Source organism: Salmo salar, chromosome ssa07 (assembly GCF_905237065.1).
Source record: "Salmo salar chromosome ssa07, Ssal_v3.1, whole genome shotgun sequence".
In the NCBI taxonomy this organism is placed as follows: Eukaryota; Metazoa; Chordata; class Actinopteri; order Salmoniformes; family Salmonidae; genus Salmo; species Salmo salar.
In genome coordinates, this window is record NC_059448.1 from 40,008,336 (window position 1) to 40,026,492 (window position 18,157).

Here is an 18,157-nt window from a genome sequence, read left to right on the forward strand (position 1 = left end):
ATATTTGAGTTGCGGCTCTTTGCTTTTTGCACTGTTAGACAAGAGAGAGAGAGAGAGAGAGAGCGTGTGACACCATGTATGAAATAATTTGATGCTCTCTCTCAGACTCTTCTCTTTCTGTCATCTGAATGACTGACTCAGAGACAGTGAAGCAATGCACAACTCATATCGGTTTGTCCTCAAAAGTACACAGGAAGAACTTTGTGTCAACACAACAAATAAAGACAGACACCGAGGAAATAGAATTCTCAGTTTTCCCCTCTGAAATATTAAATCCCATTTCTCGCTCTGTGGTAATAGAACAATTCAGCCACAATATAATTTGTAATTTGCTCATTTCCATAATAGATACAATGTGTTTTCCTCTAATGACTTGAAATGCAGATATGGTGTGTGTGTGTGTGTGTGTGTGTGTGTGTGTCAGCAGCAGCAGGCTGTACAGCTACAGAGTCACATTACATCACTGATGATAAAATGTAAATGACTAAAGAGTCGTCTGGCTTATTTTTTTATTAGTCTGAGATCTGTTCACTTTACAAATCAAAGGTTATTTCATCAAATATGGTGCTTCCTTCTCATAGGGAAGAACAGAAAGCTACTGAAAGTGTTGTGGTTATCAGAACTTTCAAACAGCACCCAGCCTGAGGGGAGACGCATGTAGATCTCATCCCCCTCCTCCAGCTCTAGAGTCAATGCATTAGACAATACCTCAACTGTCCACTGGTATTGTATTTGTTATTAGCCATAACTCTCTTGTCATTGCGGTAAAGATATACACCGCTGTACTGCGAAACACGATGACTCATGGCAGGGAATCTGATGTAGCAGCCTCCTCGCACAGGTTCTGTGAAGATACCTGCATCAGAGGAGAGGGAGGGATCAGCACTGTGTATTTCTCATAGACCCTGGTAGTTATGCTGGACTGTAGTTGGATTCAGTGTGTGTTGATTTGTGTGGTTGATACCTGTAAATGGGTTGTAGGCCATGCCGATGTTGAAAACTCTACTGTAGATCAGTGTGGTGTCGGTATTGAAGGGTGCTACTTGGTTTAAATCAGTCAAATCAGCAGAGAAGGCTACCTTTGGTCTGCCTGTGAACACAGGGGAGGGAATGCACTCAATTGATAGATTAAATATTATTAAAGCCTATTAACCCATGGCAGCCATCATTATTCGGCCATGAAGCTAAACAAAAAACGTACACCAACAGCCACCAAACTACCCCCTTTAGGTTACAAACAAGTGCATGTGCAAAATTTTTGACTACACCTTTTCTGTATTGGTTTTACCTGCATTCTCTCTCTTCAGCTTCTCCACCTCCCTCTCACTGACACTCAGCCTGGGTTCCAAAGCTGTGATTACAGGAAAGCGCACATTAGTAAACTTACCTTTAAAATAATAATAATTGTATATCAACACCTTTTAATTACCTGTGTTGCCACTCTCACTGGCTGTCACTCTGGTCTCCAGGGCTAAAATCACATGAAAAGAAAGAAATCAACAATGGTAAATAAGCATCAACAAACTGCCTATGGTTAGGCTAATAGTCAATCACAAAGATTGAGTTGGAAATATGGATAAATAAGTCTTCACCTTTTGTTCCATATATTGCCTGCTACATGTTACATATTACATGTACGTTGAAATACATCTTGCACTCATGGCTGGAATTATGGAAACAAAACAGTTATCAAAAACTATTGATCCTCCTCCGAACCAATAGCATAATGAAAATAACTTCTAAACTCATAGATACACCAGTGGAGGCTCCTCAGAGGAGGAAGGGGAGGACCATCCCCCTCAGTGAAATTTCCTAATAATATAAATTGTGAAACACTAAAAAAGTGATCCTTTATAGATAAAACTACTAAATATATTCATGTCACCAAATAATTTATTAAAACACACCGTTTTGCACTGAAGATCTATAGTAACTTCAACAGCACTCTCTGGGGTAGCACCATGGTGTAGCCTGAGGACAGCTAGCTTCTGTCCTCCTCTGGGTAAATTGACTTCAATACAAAACCTAGGAGGATCGTAGGCCTCACGCCCTTCCATAGATCTACATGTTAATTACAGTATGACCACTTCCGGAGGATGACCTCCAACCAATCAAAGCTTTTTCAGTATGAACTGACATGTCGTCCATCCAATCATAGGATTAGGATCAGAGATGTATTAGGATTGTGCCGCAAAGTATTATAGGGGCGGTTCTATGTGTTGTGAAGCTTGGTGAGTTGGTGAAATTATTGGATAGAGATTGAAAAGTGAAAGTTGGCCATTTTTGGATATTATTCAATTCAAATTCGTTTTTTCAAATTACAGGATTTGGGGGACGTAGATTATAAACAGTTTTCTTTCAATTTGCCTTTCTAACTTAAGTAGGAAGTAGCAGTAGCTAGCTAGCTAAATTACCAGCTCGAGTGTGCAGTTTTCGCCACCAACGCTACCGCAAATGTTGTTGACTTTTTGTTGAAGAACCCCTTTCATTCTCTGGGGTACACAGAAAAGGTGCAAATTAAAACCAAGGGTCGATCTCTGCCTGAGATCAGTTTCATGAAGACAGATAAAAAGGTGAGGGCATTCAATACCCATTGGTATCAAGGTATAGCTGATTAACCTTGCCTGGCCTTGCCTGCTTTTTGGAAAGTCTGAGCCTTGGGCGAAAGAGGGGTACAGTGACCTGAAGAACATTGATCATTCAGCTAAATGGCTAAAACAAAATCAGGGAGCATATAAATGCCCACTTCAGATTCAAGCTGTATCGATCATGACGAAGGTCTGGGCATTCAAACTGTGCAACACAACAAGAAAGTAACAAGAAACAGGGATGTTCTCAAGTGGCTTAACAACACCACTGTGGTTTTGGGCATGCAAGTATTGGCTTTTAGAGGATATGATGAGAGGGAAAGTTCCGCTAACAAGTGCAACTACAAGGAGCTTGCACCGGATGCTTTACTTTCTCAACATATGGAATCTTTTGATCTTTTCTGGGATGTCGACATCAATTCAGAATGATTTGATAGCTTCCATTGCAGCATCCATTAAAAGTTAGATTAAAGAGAGAAGTTGACGCAGTGCATTTTTTTCGTGCGCACTCAAGTAGGCTTTCCTCCGGTATTTATTTAGCAAAGATAAGGCATAATCACTCTGGACAGACACAAGCAAAAATCTTACCTAAATGTTACAGCAGCCTAGGTTACACCTAAACATTAGAGATTTGACATGTTATATGGGATGAAAAAGAGACAAATTTGTCTGAAATAAGTCTGATCAACTGTAGGCTACTAATAATAGCAGATGCATACAGCCTATGCATCTGGTCAGGGTACTGCATCTCAGTGCTAGAGGCATCACTACAGACACCCTGGTTCGAATCCAGGCTGTATCACAACCGGCCATGTGTCACGCCCTGATCTGTTTCACCTGACCTTGTACTTGTCTCCAAGGGTGACTTCCTTCTTCCCCATTATCCCCTGTGTATTTATACCTGTGTTTTCTGTCTGCCGGTTGCCAGTTCGTCTTGTTTGTTCAAGCCTACCAGCGTTTTGTCTCAGCTCCTGTTTATCCCGTCTCTTTTTTTTTCGTCCTCCAGGGTTTTGACCTTTCCCTGTCCTGACCCTGTACCCGTCCACCTGACCACTGCCTGTCTCATACCCTGAGCCTGCCTGCCGTCCTGTACCTTCGCCTCTGCTCTGGATTATTGACCCTTACCTGCCTTGACCTGTCGTTTACCTGCCCCTGTGGTTACAATAAACATTGTTACTTCACACAGTCTACACTTGGGTCTTACCTTGATTCCTGATAGTACGAACTGGCCATGACTGACCCAGCAGACCTGGACCAGCTCTGCAACGCCATCTCCTTCCAAGGAGCCCTCATTGATAGACACGAGGAGATGCTTCGTGGTCTGATGGAAGGGTTCCAGGACGTGATCGAACATCACGATCTAGCATTGGACGCTTTGTGGGAGCAATTCCGTGGGTTGCCTACTAGGCAGCCTACCACAACGGTAGCCTCCCAACCCCTCACTAACCCGGCTGGTAGCAGCGCTATCACCCCGGTTTCCCGGAAACCCTGCTTACCTCCCCCGGAGCGCTACGATGGAGATTCCAGAACCTGCCGGGCCTCTCTCTCCCAGTGCTTCCTTGTTTTCAAGCTGCAGCCTTCTTCGTTCCCCTCGGCCCGCTCGAAGATAGCGTACATTATTACGCTGATGTCCGGGAGGGCATCAGCGTATCAGTGTCAGAGAATCAGTGTGGGAGCAACAATCCGCCGTCTGCCTCAGGCTGGAGGTATTTGTCACGCCCTGACCAGGTGAACTCGGGTATTTTGGTCAGGGTGTGTCATGTTGGGTATTTTTCCTTGGTTTGTTTTCTATGTTTGCGTTATAGCCTTGTGTTAGCTCTATGTGGTTTATTTCTATGTTGGGTTCTGTCGATTCCCAATCAGAGACAGCTGTCGCTAGTTGTCTCTGATTGGGATCACACTTAGGTTCCTTTTTCCCCCACGCTGTTTGTGGGGTGTTGCCTCTTTGTGTTTTGAGCAGTTAACGTATCGGCATTTTCTTGGTTTTGTGTACGTGTTTATTTCAGTGTGAAGAATAAACATGTGTTCGCTCCCAGCTGCGCTTTGGTCCGCTTCCTCATCACCCGACGACGATCGTTACAGAACACCCCACCTAACCAGGACCAAGCAGCGGGAGGATAAGGAGCGCGAGAGATGGGCTCGCGAGGGGAAGGAGTTCTGGACCTGGGAGGAGATCATGACGGGGAAAGGACCCTGGCGGAAGGATTCCCAGGTCGAGGAGGTAATGCCAGCCGGTGGACGGAGTCGCAGGCGGCGGTCGAGGAGGCCCGGAAGACACCCCCAAGAAAATTTTGGGGGGGCTAATGGGGTGGTCCGGAAGGGCAGATGAAGAGCCCAGACCACTGCTCTCGTGGGGGATGACGGCGGAGGAGGAGACGAAGATGAGGCGGTTGATTGAGGACCTGCTGAGGGAAGATCTGGAGGAGGAGCCATGGGATGCGGAGTTGCGCGCTGTGTCGCCAGTGCGCCCGCACAGCCCGGTGCGTCCGGTGGACATGCCCAGCACATGCCGTGCCAGGATGGGCATCCAGCCAGGACGAGTGGCTAAACCGGCTCCACGCTTCAGTTCACCAGTGCGTGTCCACAGTCCTGTCTGGCCCGTTCCTGTTCCCCACACCAAGCCCACGGTGCGTGTCCACAGTCCTGTCCGGCCTGTCCCTGCTCCCCGCACCAAGCCCACGGTGCGTGTCCACAGTCCTGTCCGGCCCGTCCCTGCTCCCCGCACCAAGTCAGTGGTGCGTGTCCCCCAGTCCGGCCCGGCCCGTTCCTGCTCCCCGCACCAAGCCAGTGGTGCGTGTTCCCAGTCCGGCCCGGCCCGTCCCTGCTCCCCGCACCAGGTCAGTGGTGCGTGTCCCCAGTCCTGTCCGGCCCATCCCTGTTCCCCGCACCAAGCCCACGGTGCGTGTCCACAGTCCTGTCCGGCCCGTTCCTGTTCCCCGCACCAAGCCCACGGTGCGTCTCCATAGTCCTGTCCGGCCCGTTCCTGTTCCCCGCACCAAGCCCACGGTGTGTGTCCACAGTCCTGTCCGGCCCGTTCCTGCTCCCCGCACCAAGCCAGTGGTGCGTGTTCCCAGTCCGGCCTGGCCCGGCCCTGCTCCCCGCACCAGGTCAGTGGTGCGTGTCCCCAGTCCTGTCCGGCCTATCCCTGTTCCCCGCACCAAGCCCACGGTGCGTGTCCACAGTCCTGTCCGGCCCGTTCCTGTTCCCCGCACCAAGCCCACGGTGCGTCTCCATAGTCCTGTCTGGCCCGTCCCTGCTCCCCGCACCAAGTCAGTGGTGCGTGTCCCCAGTCCGGCCCGGCCCGTTCCTGCTCCCCGCACCAAGCCAGTGGTGCGTGGTCCCAGTCCGGCCCGGCCCGTTCCTGCTGCCCGCACCAAGCCAGTGGTGCGTGTTCCCAGTCCGGCACGGCCCGTGTCCGGTCCACCGGTGCCCAATCCTGTTCCGGTCGACGGCTCCGCTCCGGAGCCTGAGCATGCCGCTCCACAGTGGTCCAGTCCGGGCCAGAGGGGTAGGGCTAAGGTGGAGGCGGGGGAAAGAACACGCCCGGGGCCAGAGCCTCCACCGAGGGTGAGGCGCCCACCCGGGTCCCCCCCCTAATAGACTTAAGTTTGGTGCGCCGGGAGTACGCACCGTTGGGCGGGGGGGTACTGTCACGCCCTGACCAGGTGAACTCGGGTATTTTGGTCAGGGTGTGTCATGTTGGGTATTTTTCCTTGGTTTGTTTTCTATGTTTGCGTTATAGCCTTGTGTTAGCTCTATGTGGTTTATTTCTATGTTGGGTTCTGTCGATTCCCAATCAGAGACAGCTGTCGCTAGTTGTCTCTGATTTGGATCACATTTAAGTTCCTTTTTCCCCCACGCTGTTTGTGGGGTGTTGCCTCTGTGTTTTGAGTAGTTAACGTATCGGCATTTTCTTGGTTTTGTGTACGTGTTTATTTCAGTGTGAAGAATAAACATGTGTTCGCTCCCAGCTGCGCTTTGGTCCGCTTCCTCATCACCCGACGACGATAGGAACGTAGGAGGAAGAAGAGGTCTGATTGCGGTCCCAATCGCTCACTCAAGGATCCCACCATGCATCTGATAATCTCCGGATGTCCTCAAGAGGGTCCGAGCTTACTCGAGTTCCTCCAAGAGCCTCCGAAGACTGCCGAGTTGCCTCTTCCCAAGCCGATGCAGCTTGGCAAGGCTAGGCTGCCTCCAGCCAAACGCGTATGCAGACTGAACACCCAGAGTTGTCTGTATTGCGGTACTGTCGGTCATTATGTGTCTACCTGTCCCTTCAAGAGACACAGCTCATTTGTTGGAGTGAGTACTCTGGTGATGGGTCTTAAAGATGATTGTTCTTCTCCCCTTACCTGCCCCCCTCTCCATGCCACCCTGCTGTGGGGCGACCAGTCCATGTCTCCCCAGGCACTCATCAACTCGGGGACGGATGTGAGTCTCATGGACATTACCCTGACATCCGAGCTGGGCATCCCCTCTCCATTCCCATGGGTGTTAGAGCACTGGACGGGTGCTCTATAGGCCGGGGTCACCCACCAGACCACCCCCGTCAACCTACGAGTGTCGGAACCACAGCGAGACGATCCAAATCCGTGTCTGACTGCCCCTTGTCTCCTTTTTCCAGGCCCACCACTCTCCCTCGTCTCATCGACGGCCGACCGGAGCCAAGGGGTGAGACGCCTCCTGAGGGTTTGACCTCGGGGCAGGGGATTCCAGTACCTGGTTGACTGGGAGCGTTATGGCCCGGAGGAGAGGAGCTGGGTCACCACTATGGACATCCTGGACCCAGGCCTCATCTCTGAGTTCCGGCTCCCCACTTAACCAGGTATGCGCCCAGGTACTGTCACGCCCTGATCTTTCACCTGTGCTTGTCTGCACCCCCCTCCAGGTGTCGCCCATCTTCCCCATTATCCCCTGTGAATTTATACCTGTGTTTTCTGTCTGTTGCCAGTTCGTCTTGTTTGTTCAAGCCTACCAGCATTTTTTCTCAGCTTCTGTTTTTCCCTTTTCTCTCCAATAAACATTTGTTACTTCACAGTCTGCACTTGGGTCTTACCTTGATTCCTGATACCGTGATTGGGAGTCCCATAGGGCGGTGCACAATTGGCCCAGCATCTTCCAGGTTTGGCCGGTGTAGGCCTTCATTGTAAATAAGAATTTGTTCTTATTTGAGCTTTTTTTAAACCCTGTGACCTGATTAGGACAAACTGGTCCCATAGCCATTATAAAACCTTTTTACAACTGATTAATCACTGTCACCTTATAGGGTCCAGAGTTTTCCTGGTTAGGTTAACAGATAAGGAAAAACGCCGGGCCCCAGGGGGTAACAATTGCCTGCCCTCTCTGGGACCTATGGTGCCACCAGTCTGCTTGCAGTTGTCAGGTATGTGGATGATCACGGCTTTATTCAGTAAAGTTTCTTGGGCTACTTTGATGTGTCAAGTGGGCGAGATGCGCAGTCTGTTTGACTGTGAATTTTGAGATGTCTGAGTTTAACTTCATGGAGAAACTTATTGTTCAAGCCTACGATGGCACAGCTGTAATGGAATGTATCTGCTATTTGTATTTCCAGCTAAGTCTCCTTCGGTTCCCTGATGAAGAGGTGATGACCACTCTACTCCACTACCATTGTCAACTCTCTCCTGACATGAACTGAAGCCACGTCTCATGTGCCCTCTCATCCACTGGCACATTGAATGTTTCCTCTCCAAGCACTGTGAGTACCCCTATCAATGTATGTAGAGTCAATCACACATACAACCAATCACATTATTGCACATCAATGATTTTACTCCTTACTTGGACTAACTCATTCTTAGCTCTTTTGTCTGTGTGTTGTGTCATTGTTTTTTGTCTTCCTAGTCAAATCCTGTCCTGTACTGAAGTCATGCCTCTGAACCTCTGATTTTTCAAACTCACTTTGTCTGCTTCGTGCGTTCCGGGCCATTACCGTGGGTCTCACATTCTCCTCAATTTTTCAAGTCACCAGCCTCCACTGAGATACACATTTGTAATCTATAATTTAATAGTCTTGTACCTGTATTCTCTGTCTTCAGGTCCTCCACCTCCCTCTCATTGGTCTCTATGGTCCTCAGCTCCACCACCATGTCTCTCAGCTCATCCCAGATATCAGCAGTGGTCTGGCCGCTCATCTGTTCGTGGATAATCTCTGTAGCTTCAGTCCATTGGATATTGATCAAACTCTCTCTGCCCCCTCCACTCTCTCCCTGAGCCCATGTTCCGGACAGACAGAACAGCAACACCAGCAGAAATACAGCACTCCTCATTCTGAAATGGCACCTCTTCAGAAATTATGTATGAGGTTCTGTCCCCTTCTTTATACACGTACAATGGTAGTGACACAATGCATGAGAAATGGAACATATACTTATGAAGTAATATGTACCAAAAAAATCTGGGATACGGATAATCTCTTTTTACGCTACTGCTACTCTCTGTTCATCATATATGCATAGTCACTTTAACCATACCTACATGTACATACTACCTCAATAAGCCTGACTAACCGGTGTCTTATTTTCAAATGTCTTTTTACTGTTGTTTTATTTCTTTACCTACCTACACACACACACACACACACACACACACACACACACACACACACACACACACACACACACACACACCCTTTTTTTCGCACTATTGGTTAGAGCCTGTAAGTACGCATGTCACTGTTGTATTTGGCGCACGTGACAAATCAACTTTGATTTGATTTGAATATCACGACACAGGATGCGGATAGTACAGTACTCAGATGATTTATGGTAAAAAAAGGGGCAGGCAGGAGTTTGTGATCAGGTCAGAGTCAGGCAGGTACAGGACGGCAGGCAAGCTCGTGGTCAGGGCAAGATGAATAGTCAGAACCGGGGAAAACTAGGAAACAGAACTTGAGAAAATGGAAGACAGGAAAGCACGCTGGTAAGACCTGACAAGACGAACTGGCAATAGACAGAGACCACAGGTATAAATACACAGGGGATAATGGGAAGATGGGCAACACCTGGAGGGGTGTGGAGACAAGCACAAAGACAGATGAAACAGATCAGGGTGTGACAGATAAAGTAAAACTTTCTCAAAACATTGTATTTTCATCCAGATTTTAGGATGAACAGTAACAGAAAACAAATACAGTAGAAGATAAATAAATAGGCTTGTTACTATAAAAATAAAAACATTTAGGGTGCATCCTGTCTCCTATTTGGGTCTGGCCACAGCACCTCAACATCACAAGCGATGTTCTCTCTGGCAAAACAACAGGGGAAGTAGCGTCTAGAGTGGCATATCCAACCCTGGCATGTCCCCTCGTCTATGTCACCACAGGCCTCCTCCATTGCCTGGAGAAGGGGTATGCATTGGTGGGGTTGGCAATCGTATACCTTCCAACGCCACGCCGAAAATGACTCTTCTATTGTATTGGGTTTGGAAATGGAGAATATGGTGGCAGGTTGAGTATCAACTTGCGGATGGTCAATAAACCAATTGCGGACCAAAGCAGCTTGAAACCCGGTTGAAACTTACATTGTCCCAGATGACAACAAACCTGGACTGCTCTGGCCCATTCCTCTGGTCATTTGGAATGAGGATATTATGCAAGGTGTCAAGGAAGGTGATAATGTGGGCGGTATTGTAAGGACCAAAAGTGGCATGATGATGGACACCGTTCTGACTAATGGCTGCACATATTGTGATTTTGCCACCACACTGTCCAGGGACATTGACGATAGCGCCGTGTCCTATGAGGTTTCTTCCCCTGCGTCTGGTTTTGGCTAGGTTAAAGCCGACCTCATCAACGTAGACAAAATCATGATGCTCTGCAGCAGTATCTAGTTCCATAACTCTCTGAAACAGACAAGACACAACATTATTGTATGACAGTATGAATAGACATAGAGCAGTCAATATGTAGCACAATACACTGGAATACAGTACCAATGACAGGATAGTATAACTTACATATTCACAGCGCAGTTGTTTCACTCTGTCAGAATTCCACTCAAATGGTACTCTGTAGAGCTGCTTCATACAAATCTGATGGCGTTTCAGGAGATGGTCAAGTCCGGATAAACTCACCCTATTTATGTTACTGAATGTTGTGTTGTCAGTGATGATGTGGTGTTGCAGTTGTCTTAAACGTATGCTGTTGTTTGAAATGACCATTCACTGTGTTGTTCCTGCTCTGCTGTGAACCGCCGGGTTCGTCCTCCATTGAAGGGTCGTCTAGCAATTCTGCAAAAACATGATGTGAATGGTTAGGGTACATGATTTCTTTCAGTATGAAATGAAATGTTACTGTAGTGCTTTAAGTACAGTAGGTTTACCTACCTGTTCTCATTTCGAAATGTCCTGATGACACTTGCTACAATGTAGCGGCTCAAGTTAGGCTGGACCCTCTGCCCAGCCTCCCTGAAACTCTAACCATGGTTGACCACATGGTCCTCCAAAGTGGCCCGGATCTCATCTGCGATTGTTCTCCTTCCTCCTCTTCCTTGTCCCACTCCTCGTCCGCATCCTCTTCCCCCTCTTCATCCTTTCCTTGTCCTCATCCTCCTCCTTGTCCTTGTCCTCTTCCTCCTCCTTGTTCTCATCCCCCTCTAACTCTCACTCCTCTTCCTCTAACTCTCTCTCCAAAATTGACCTCAATTGCTGTCCAAACCAAGAAAGCCAACCTGAAGCCCATTTATAGTGCTCAAGCTCTGATTTCTAAGTGAAGAAATGATCTAGAAGTGTCTTCACATGTGAGCTCTGGGTGTAGATAAAAGAGTGTGGCATTTGGAATGACAGTGTTTTCCAAACAAAACACAAGACCTGTTAGTTTTGAATGATGTGTCTAATGTAGAGAACTGTGTTTAGTGTTTCGCAAAAAGTGTGTTTTACGATCGCAAACTGAGTCTAAAGCAGATAATGTGCTTGCAGTTTTGCAGACACGGTCTGAAGATTAGGTACATGAGTTAATGGTTTCACTGAATGTGTCTCAAGTACCACTTTTAGTGTGTAAGCGATTGTAAAAAAAAACCTGTAAGCTGACGCTGTGGGAGAACCACACATGTTGTTTGTTTTATTAAGGTCTCTCTCTCTCTTTATCTCCACAAAGTTTGTAAAACTTTGTGTTTCCATAATGAAGGCTTTGGTGAGATTTCGGTGTCAGTCAAGTATGTCCTCAGCCGACCCTTTTAATAGGAATCTATTTACAGGACTTAACACCAACACATACTGGTACTGCTGCTGTAAGAAACAATGCATGTAGGTTAGTAAACTAAGTAAGAGAAAGTAAGATGTAAAGTTTCAAACTTTAAATTTCTAGTTCAAATAAATACCTTGCTTCATGTTAAAACAGTTTGACTTTATTTTTTTCACAGGGTAAATTATTTAAAATACAAACTATAAATTGCATAGATCTGATATGTTCTCGCCAGAGTTTTTACACATAAATATACATCTCATTGCTGGCTGAGCATAACACAGTGACCAGAGACTGAGGAGTAGCGTCTGTGTGTGTGTCAAGGTTTATCCATTCCGGGAAGCATAACTATGTGAGTGAGTGAAGGCTGTGCCAACAACCCTCCTCGTTGCCATTGACGACAATCCTGTTTCCATTAGTGACACTGCCATTGCCATTATCAGTGACACTTCTGTTGTTATTGATGACCATCCTGTTGCAATTGATGACCATCCCGTGGCTATTAACCACCGTCCAGTTTCCATTGACTGCACCTGTCACCTGACCCCTAATGGCGTCCTGTAGGATGGTGACCCAGCGTTGTCCCTCAACAACACTGAGTCACACACACACACACACGTACATATGCACACACACCAGTGGAGGCTGGTGGGAGGAGCAATAGGAGAACGGGCTCAGTGTAATGGCTGGAATGGAATCAATGGAATGGTACCAAATACAGCAAACATTATGATAAAAACGTGTTTGACACCGTTCCAATTATTACATTCCAGCTATTACAATGAGCCTGTACTCCTATAGCTCCTCCACAAGCCTCCTCTGACACATACACACACACACACACACACACACACGCACATATGAACTGATGAACGCACGCACATACACACGCTCTACACGCACGCACACAGACACCTGGACTGGGCAGAGGCTGGACACAGAGCCTCCCACGGGACACATAGTGGAGACATTTACCATCAGGCAATGTCTTTTTTAGGTATTTTGGGGGTGCGGTTCGGACCGGCCTTGATTTCAACATCCATAGACGTTGATTATTGGTCTGCTCCAGACCAAATCTGAACCAATCATAGACGCCTATATTTGTTTCAATGTCCACAGACATCCGGACCGGCCTTATTTAAGCCAAATTGGTTCAGACTTTGTCCGGTCCGTACAGGCCTTGATTTGGGCCAAACACCTATGTTTGGTTCAGATTTGACTCAGGCCGGGCCGACCTTCATTTCAACGTCCACAGACGTCCGGTCCTGACTGGCCTATATTTGGCCCAAATATAGACGTCTATAATTGGCTTCGATTTAGTCCGGACCGGACAAAATCCGAACCAATCATAGACGGCATAAGTGCAAGGCACCGTATCTTGAGTAGTGTACTGTATTGTACCCTACTTTACTCTGCTAAATTAAACTGTACTCTACTGAATTAAACTATACTGTACTCTACTCCACTCCACTCCACTGAAAAAACGTGATTGTCCTGTACCGTACCGTCATGTTCAGACTTGTTAAACATAGCCTTGAGGTCTATGATTCATTCAGATTTGGATCTGCTCCGCACCGACCAAATGTGTACTTGTTTGGGGGCGGAACAAATGTTTTCAAATCAAATCAAATTTTATTGGTCACATACACATGTTTAGCAGATGTTATTGCAGGTGTAGCAAAACGCTTGAATAATAGAATAATATCCAGCATGCTTTTCAAGCGACTGTTTTGACATTTACATTTTGGTCATTCAGCAGATGCTCTTAACCAGACCTACTTACAATCAGTGCATTCAACATAGGTAGATAAATAACAACATATCACAGTCATAGCAACAACAACACAAATCTGTAAACGTTACTAAGAATGGCATTGTAGTTGAATTGGTCTGTTGGTTGTATCATTGTTGTATAATGGAGTGTCAAACTCATTCCATGGAGGGGCTAGTGTCTATTGGTTTTTGTTTATCCTTTTCCTGAAATGCACGTGATTTCAATATCTGGAAAAGACGTCTAAAAGATGTGTTTTCAACGTCATTTTACACACCAGGCAGCCAGAAACTCTCACCAGACCGACACACAAACAGAATACACATTGATATTCATCAAAGCGTTGTATTCAGCATCGATGCTCGTAAAGATTTGTGAACTTGCTGATCTGCAGAAAATCTAAATGCTCCTCCTTAAATGAAAAAGGATTGCATTTACTTCAGCCGACGACTCGCCCGTCAGATGATTTCCCCACGTGCGTACAAACGTTCCCCTTTCGCTGAGCCACAGATATACATATTTCATGTTGCTTTCTCTACATCAGTGACAGTGTGTGAAATAGAAAGAGAGGGGTGAGAAGAGGCAGAGAAAAACAGGCTATTAGCAAAAGACAGACAGTTTTATATTAATGTGAGAAATGGAGGAATACGGATTCTCAGTTTCTCAGTCACAACTACTAGAGGGTCCCCTACTCACATCATCTCAGTAGGGGGAGGGGGGGGTGCAGTGACACAGCTGAGAGTGTCTAAGTAACTGCCCTTTGCATCAGCTGATTGTGGCCCTTACCATCTGTCCCACGCTTCTCTCTCTCTCTCTCGGTCTCCATCCATCCATCCATCTCTATCTACCTCTATCACTTCATCTCAAAAGACACACAAACACACACACACCTCAGCCTGTGTCTGGGGACTGGGTCATCTGTGCAAGTGGGGTCATCTTAATCTCTCCTCCTAGTGCTGTATTTCCACCTCCCCCTGAGTCTGTCGATAAATGTGTGTATTAATTACACCCAAATATGGGATGAGAATTACAGATGTCATGGATTTGATGTACCAACTCCAGATTGCCCCTGTTGATATACAGTTTTGATTAGGTTTCATTTAGTATGTGCATAGAGTCTCAGGTTTGCTGATATACTAAAGGCTCCTTCACACTAACATATACAGGAAGTGTTGGTCTTTTAGTTTGATCCAATGTTGCTACAGTTGGAAGTCCACACACACACAGTAATTTCTTTGAGTACAGACAGACAGAAATGCTTTGTCTTGAACCATTTCGATGTAAGCATATTTATGTAAATCAAGAGATTGTGCAAAGTCACTGAGTCATTGGGCAAATTGCATCCATCTTTGATGTATGCTTGTCTTTGTGTGTCTTTGTGTGTTTACTCAAACATGACAAACATGCAATTGTCTCTCATTTGTCTCATGTCCCTCTATATGAAGGGCTGATTGGCATAAAGTGTTGTTTATGCCATTTCATTCTGGCAGGTTGACAAATTCAATCACCTCCTAACAACGATGTGTCGACTGTGGCAGAGGCAAATTGCCTTCTCACTTTGGGGGATCGTTCTGCATGGCATTATGTCTGTGTGACATTCTGTCTGTTTGTCTGACAGAACAGGAGAGAGGCTGGAGCAGGACTATGATATTACTGTGGTTTCACTGGGCTTTAATGGTACAGATAGTACTGCACTTCCCCTGTAACCACTGGCTTGCTGGTTCAATCATCACCCCCAGCAGTAGTGTTATAACACAGAGCACTTCAGGTGAAGGACATTCCTCCAGACAGACCAGGACTAGTCCACCTAATTTCCCCAGCCATCTATCTCCCTCTCTGGGGTGGCTCTCTCGACAGGCTTTACTGGGTCTGGCGCTCCATAGTTCGGGGGGCAGGGTGAGGGCCGGAGAAATCCCTCTTAGATCAGAGAGGGAGAGAGATAAAGATCGCAGCCATCTTCACTTTTCACCTCCACGCTCGGGCTCAAGGTGTTCTCTTTCTCCTCTGCCTGTCTACCAGTCAATAGGAAACTCGTTTGATTTCGTTTCATTTTTTTTTTTTGTGGGGATAGAAGGAAGGTCATGATGAGATAAGTGTAGACCGATCTATTCACTTCAGCTTGTTATTTTCTCTGTGGCCTGCAGTTAGTCTCTCTCTCCCCCTCTCCCCCTCTCTCCCTCTCTCCGAAGTTAATGGTTTGCAGATAAACACAGAGGGCAATGAACTCTGATGTTTGGGTCTTTATAGATACTTTTCACCTTTTGAGGAAGTGAAACTTTACTTAAATGCAGATAAAAAGACGAGGCGATGGAGGAAGGGATGATGAGAGGGAAAGGAGTACACACTGGTGATGTGGTGAGAGAGCACATGTATGAATTCATGAGCCTCAGACAAATCGATCACAAAGCTGCTGGTTTGGTTTACCTTCAGGCAGATGAGATTGATTTATGCAGATCTCGGGGTGTGCATGTGTATGTGCGTGCGCATACCTGCTCACTCTTGCGCGTGTTCAGAGCCGCATTGCATAAATTAGATTCATAACTCACATGCAACACTTTACCAGGCTAATGTTGAGCTATGCTTTCTTTTCATTGCCTCCTAATGGCCTGTGTTACCTTTAAAAAAAAATCACAGCAAAAGTTTTCTGCTCTGCAGTAGGACTGACGTCTTGGGTCTAAGGGCAGGGAGAGTAAGGCAAGCGTTCCCCTTCTGAAGACGCCTGACAAACGAGGATAAATAAGGTGGTTTAGTTCATCATTCTGCTCGGTTGGGGCCATGCTCATTGAGCTCCATTCCTCCTCATTTAAAACCTGTTCGGTGCAAAACTCCCTGGCCTGTTATTGAATTACGTTTCTTCTTGCTCTAAATGTGTTCATTAGAGAACAGATGCCTGTCAGAATGGGGTTCGAACGAGGGAAGAGCACCTTCATCCTAAATCATCTATCTATGGCCATCAACACAGAGAGGCGCTGAGGCACAGAGAGATAATGGAGGGAGGAGGGAGACACAGGGGCTGTGTGAGGTTGGAGCGAGTGTGACGTGACAAGGAACCCAGCTGAAGCTGTTCGGGGGCCTCTGTTCAGGGCAGTGGAAACTGTGGGTCTCTAGTGCTGCATGGAGTTGTAGAGTCAGCGGTTAGATAGGAGAACACACACACACACACACACACACACACACACACACCAGGGGTCCTCTTTGGCAGAATTAATGATGCAGCAAACAAAGCTGTGTTCTTCTCCAGGCTCCCTATGCTCCCCTTCCTCTTCTCTCACAGCTGGCTGTGTCTGATCTCACCTGGACTGTCCTCACATCTCTACAACCATACCGAAGAGAGCTCCCAGCACTGTGACGTGTAGCTATATGTAGCTGCAGCCGTATGAGGGAACAGTGGCTGTGTGCCCCAATCAGACCGCAAATGAAAGAACTGCATTAAATCATAGGACAGAGAACACTTGTTTGAATGGCTCGCTCATGAACACATATGAAGTCAAAAGCACACACACACACACACACACACACACACACACACACACACACACACACACACACACACACACACACCAGTGGAGGCTCCTCAGAGGAGGAAAGGGAGGACCATCCTCCTCTGAATTTCATACAAATTTTAAATATTGAAACATTTCAAAGTTATCCTTTTTAGTCACCAAATAACTGATTAAACCACACTGTTTTGCAATGAAAGTCTATAGTAGCCTCAACAGCGCTCTGTAGGGTAGCACCATGGTGTACCGGAGTACAGATCGTTTCCGTCCTCCTCTGGGTACATTGACTTCAATACAAAACCTAGAAGGCTTGGGGTTCTCATCCCCTTCCACAGACTTAAACAGTAACTTTGATAACTTCCGGAGGAAGTCGTCCAACCTATCAGAGTTCTTGCAGCATGAACTGACATGCTTTCCACCCAATCAAAGGATCAAAGAATGACTCTAGTACTGAAAGCCTAAGCTACAGCTAGCTAGCACTGCAGTGCATCAAATGTGGTGAGTAGTTAACTCAAAAAGAGAGAGAAAGACAATAGTTGAAGTTTTGAACAAATTAATTTATTCAAAAATAAAGAAAAAGCAAAAGAGAGAGAGGGAGAGAGAGCTATTTCACTTTCATTTAATTAGCTAGGGAATGCAGCTAGCTAGTTTAGCCTACTCAGACACCTGGCTCAAACAGAGAGGGATGCTATGTTATCTAGCTGGCTATGGCTATCCAACACTGTAACTCTTCCAATTCAAGGAAAGCCGGTGTAATTGCTAAACTGCTTGCGAACTGTACTCTGTACTGTATGAGTGTAGCAGGTTTACTAAGGCTTAAGTTCCAGTAGCTATTTTGTTGACTTGATGTTAGCTAATATGGTGTCAACAATGTACGCTGTGTGTAGCGGTTAGCGGTTATGATATGAAGGTTTGGCATGGAAAGGTTTGTTCGCCTGGTCACAGCTCAGCATTTAACATCATAGTACCCTCCAAACTCGTCAGTAAGCTCAAGACCCTGGGTCTCGACCCCGCCCTGTGCAACTTGTTCCTGGACTTTGTGACAGGCTGCCCCCCAGGTGGTTAGGGGCCCCACAAGGGTGCGTTCTCAGCCCTC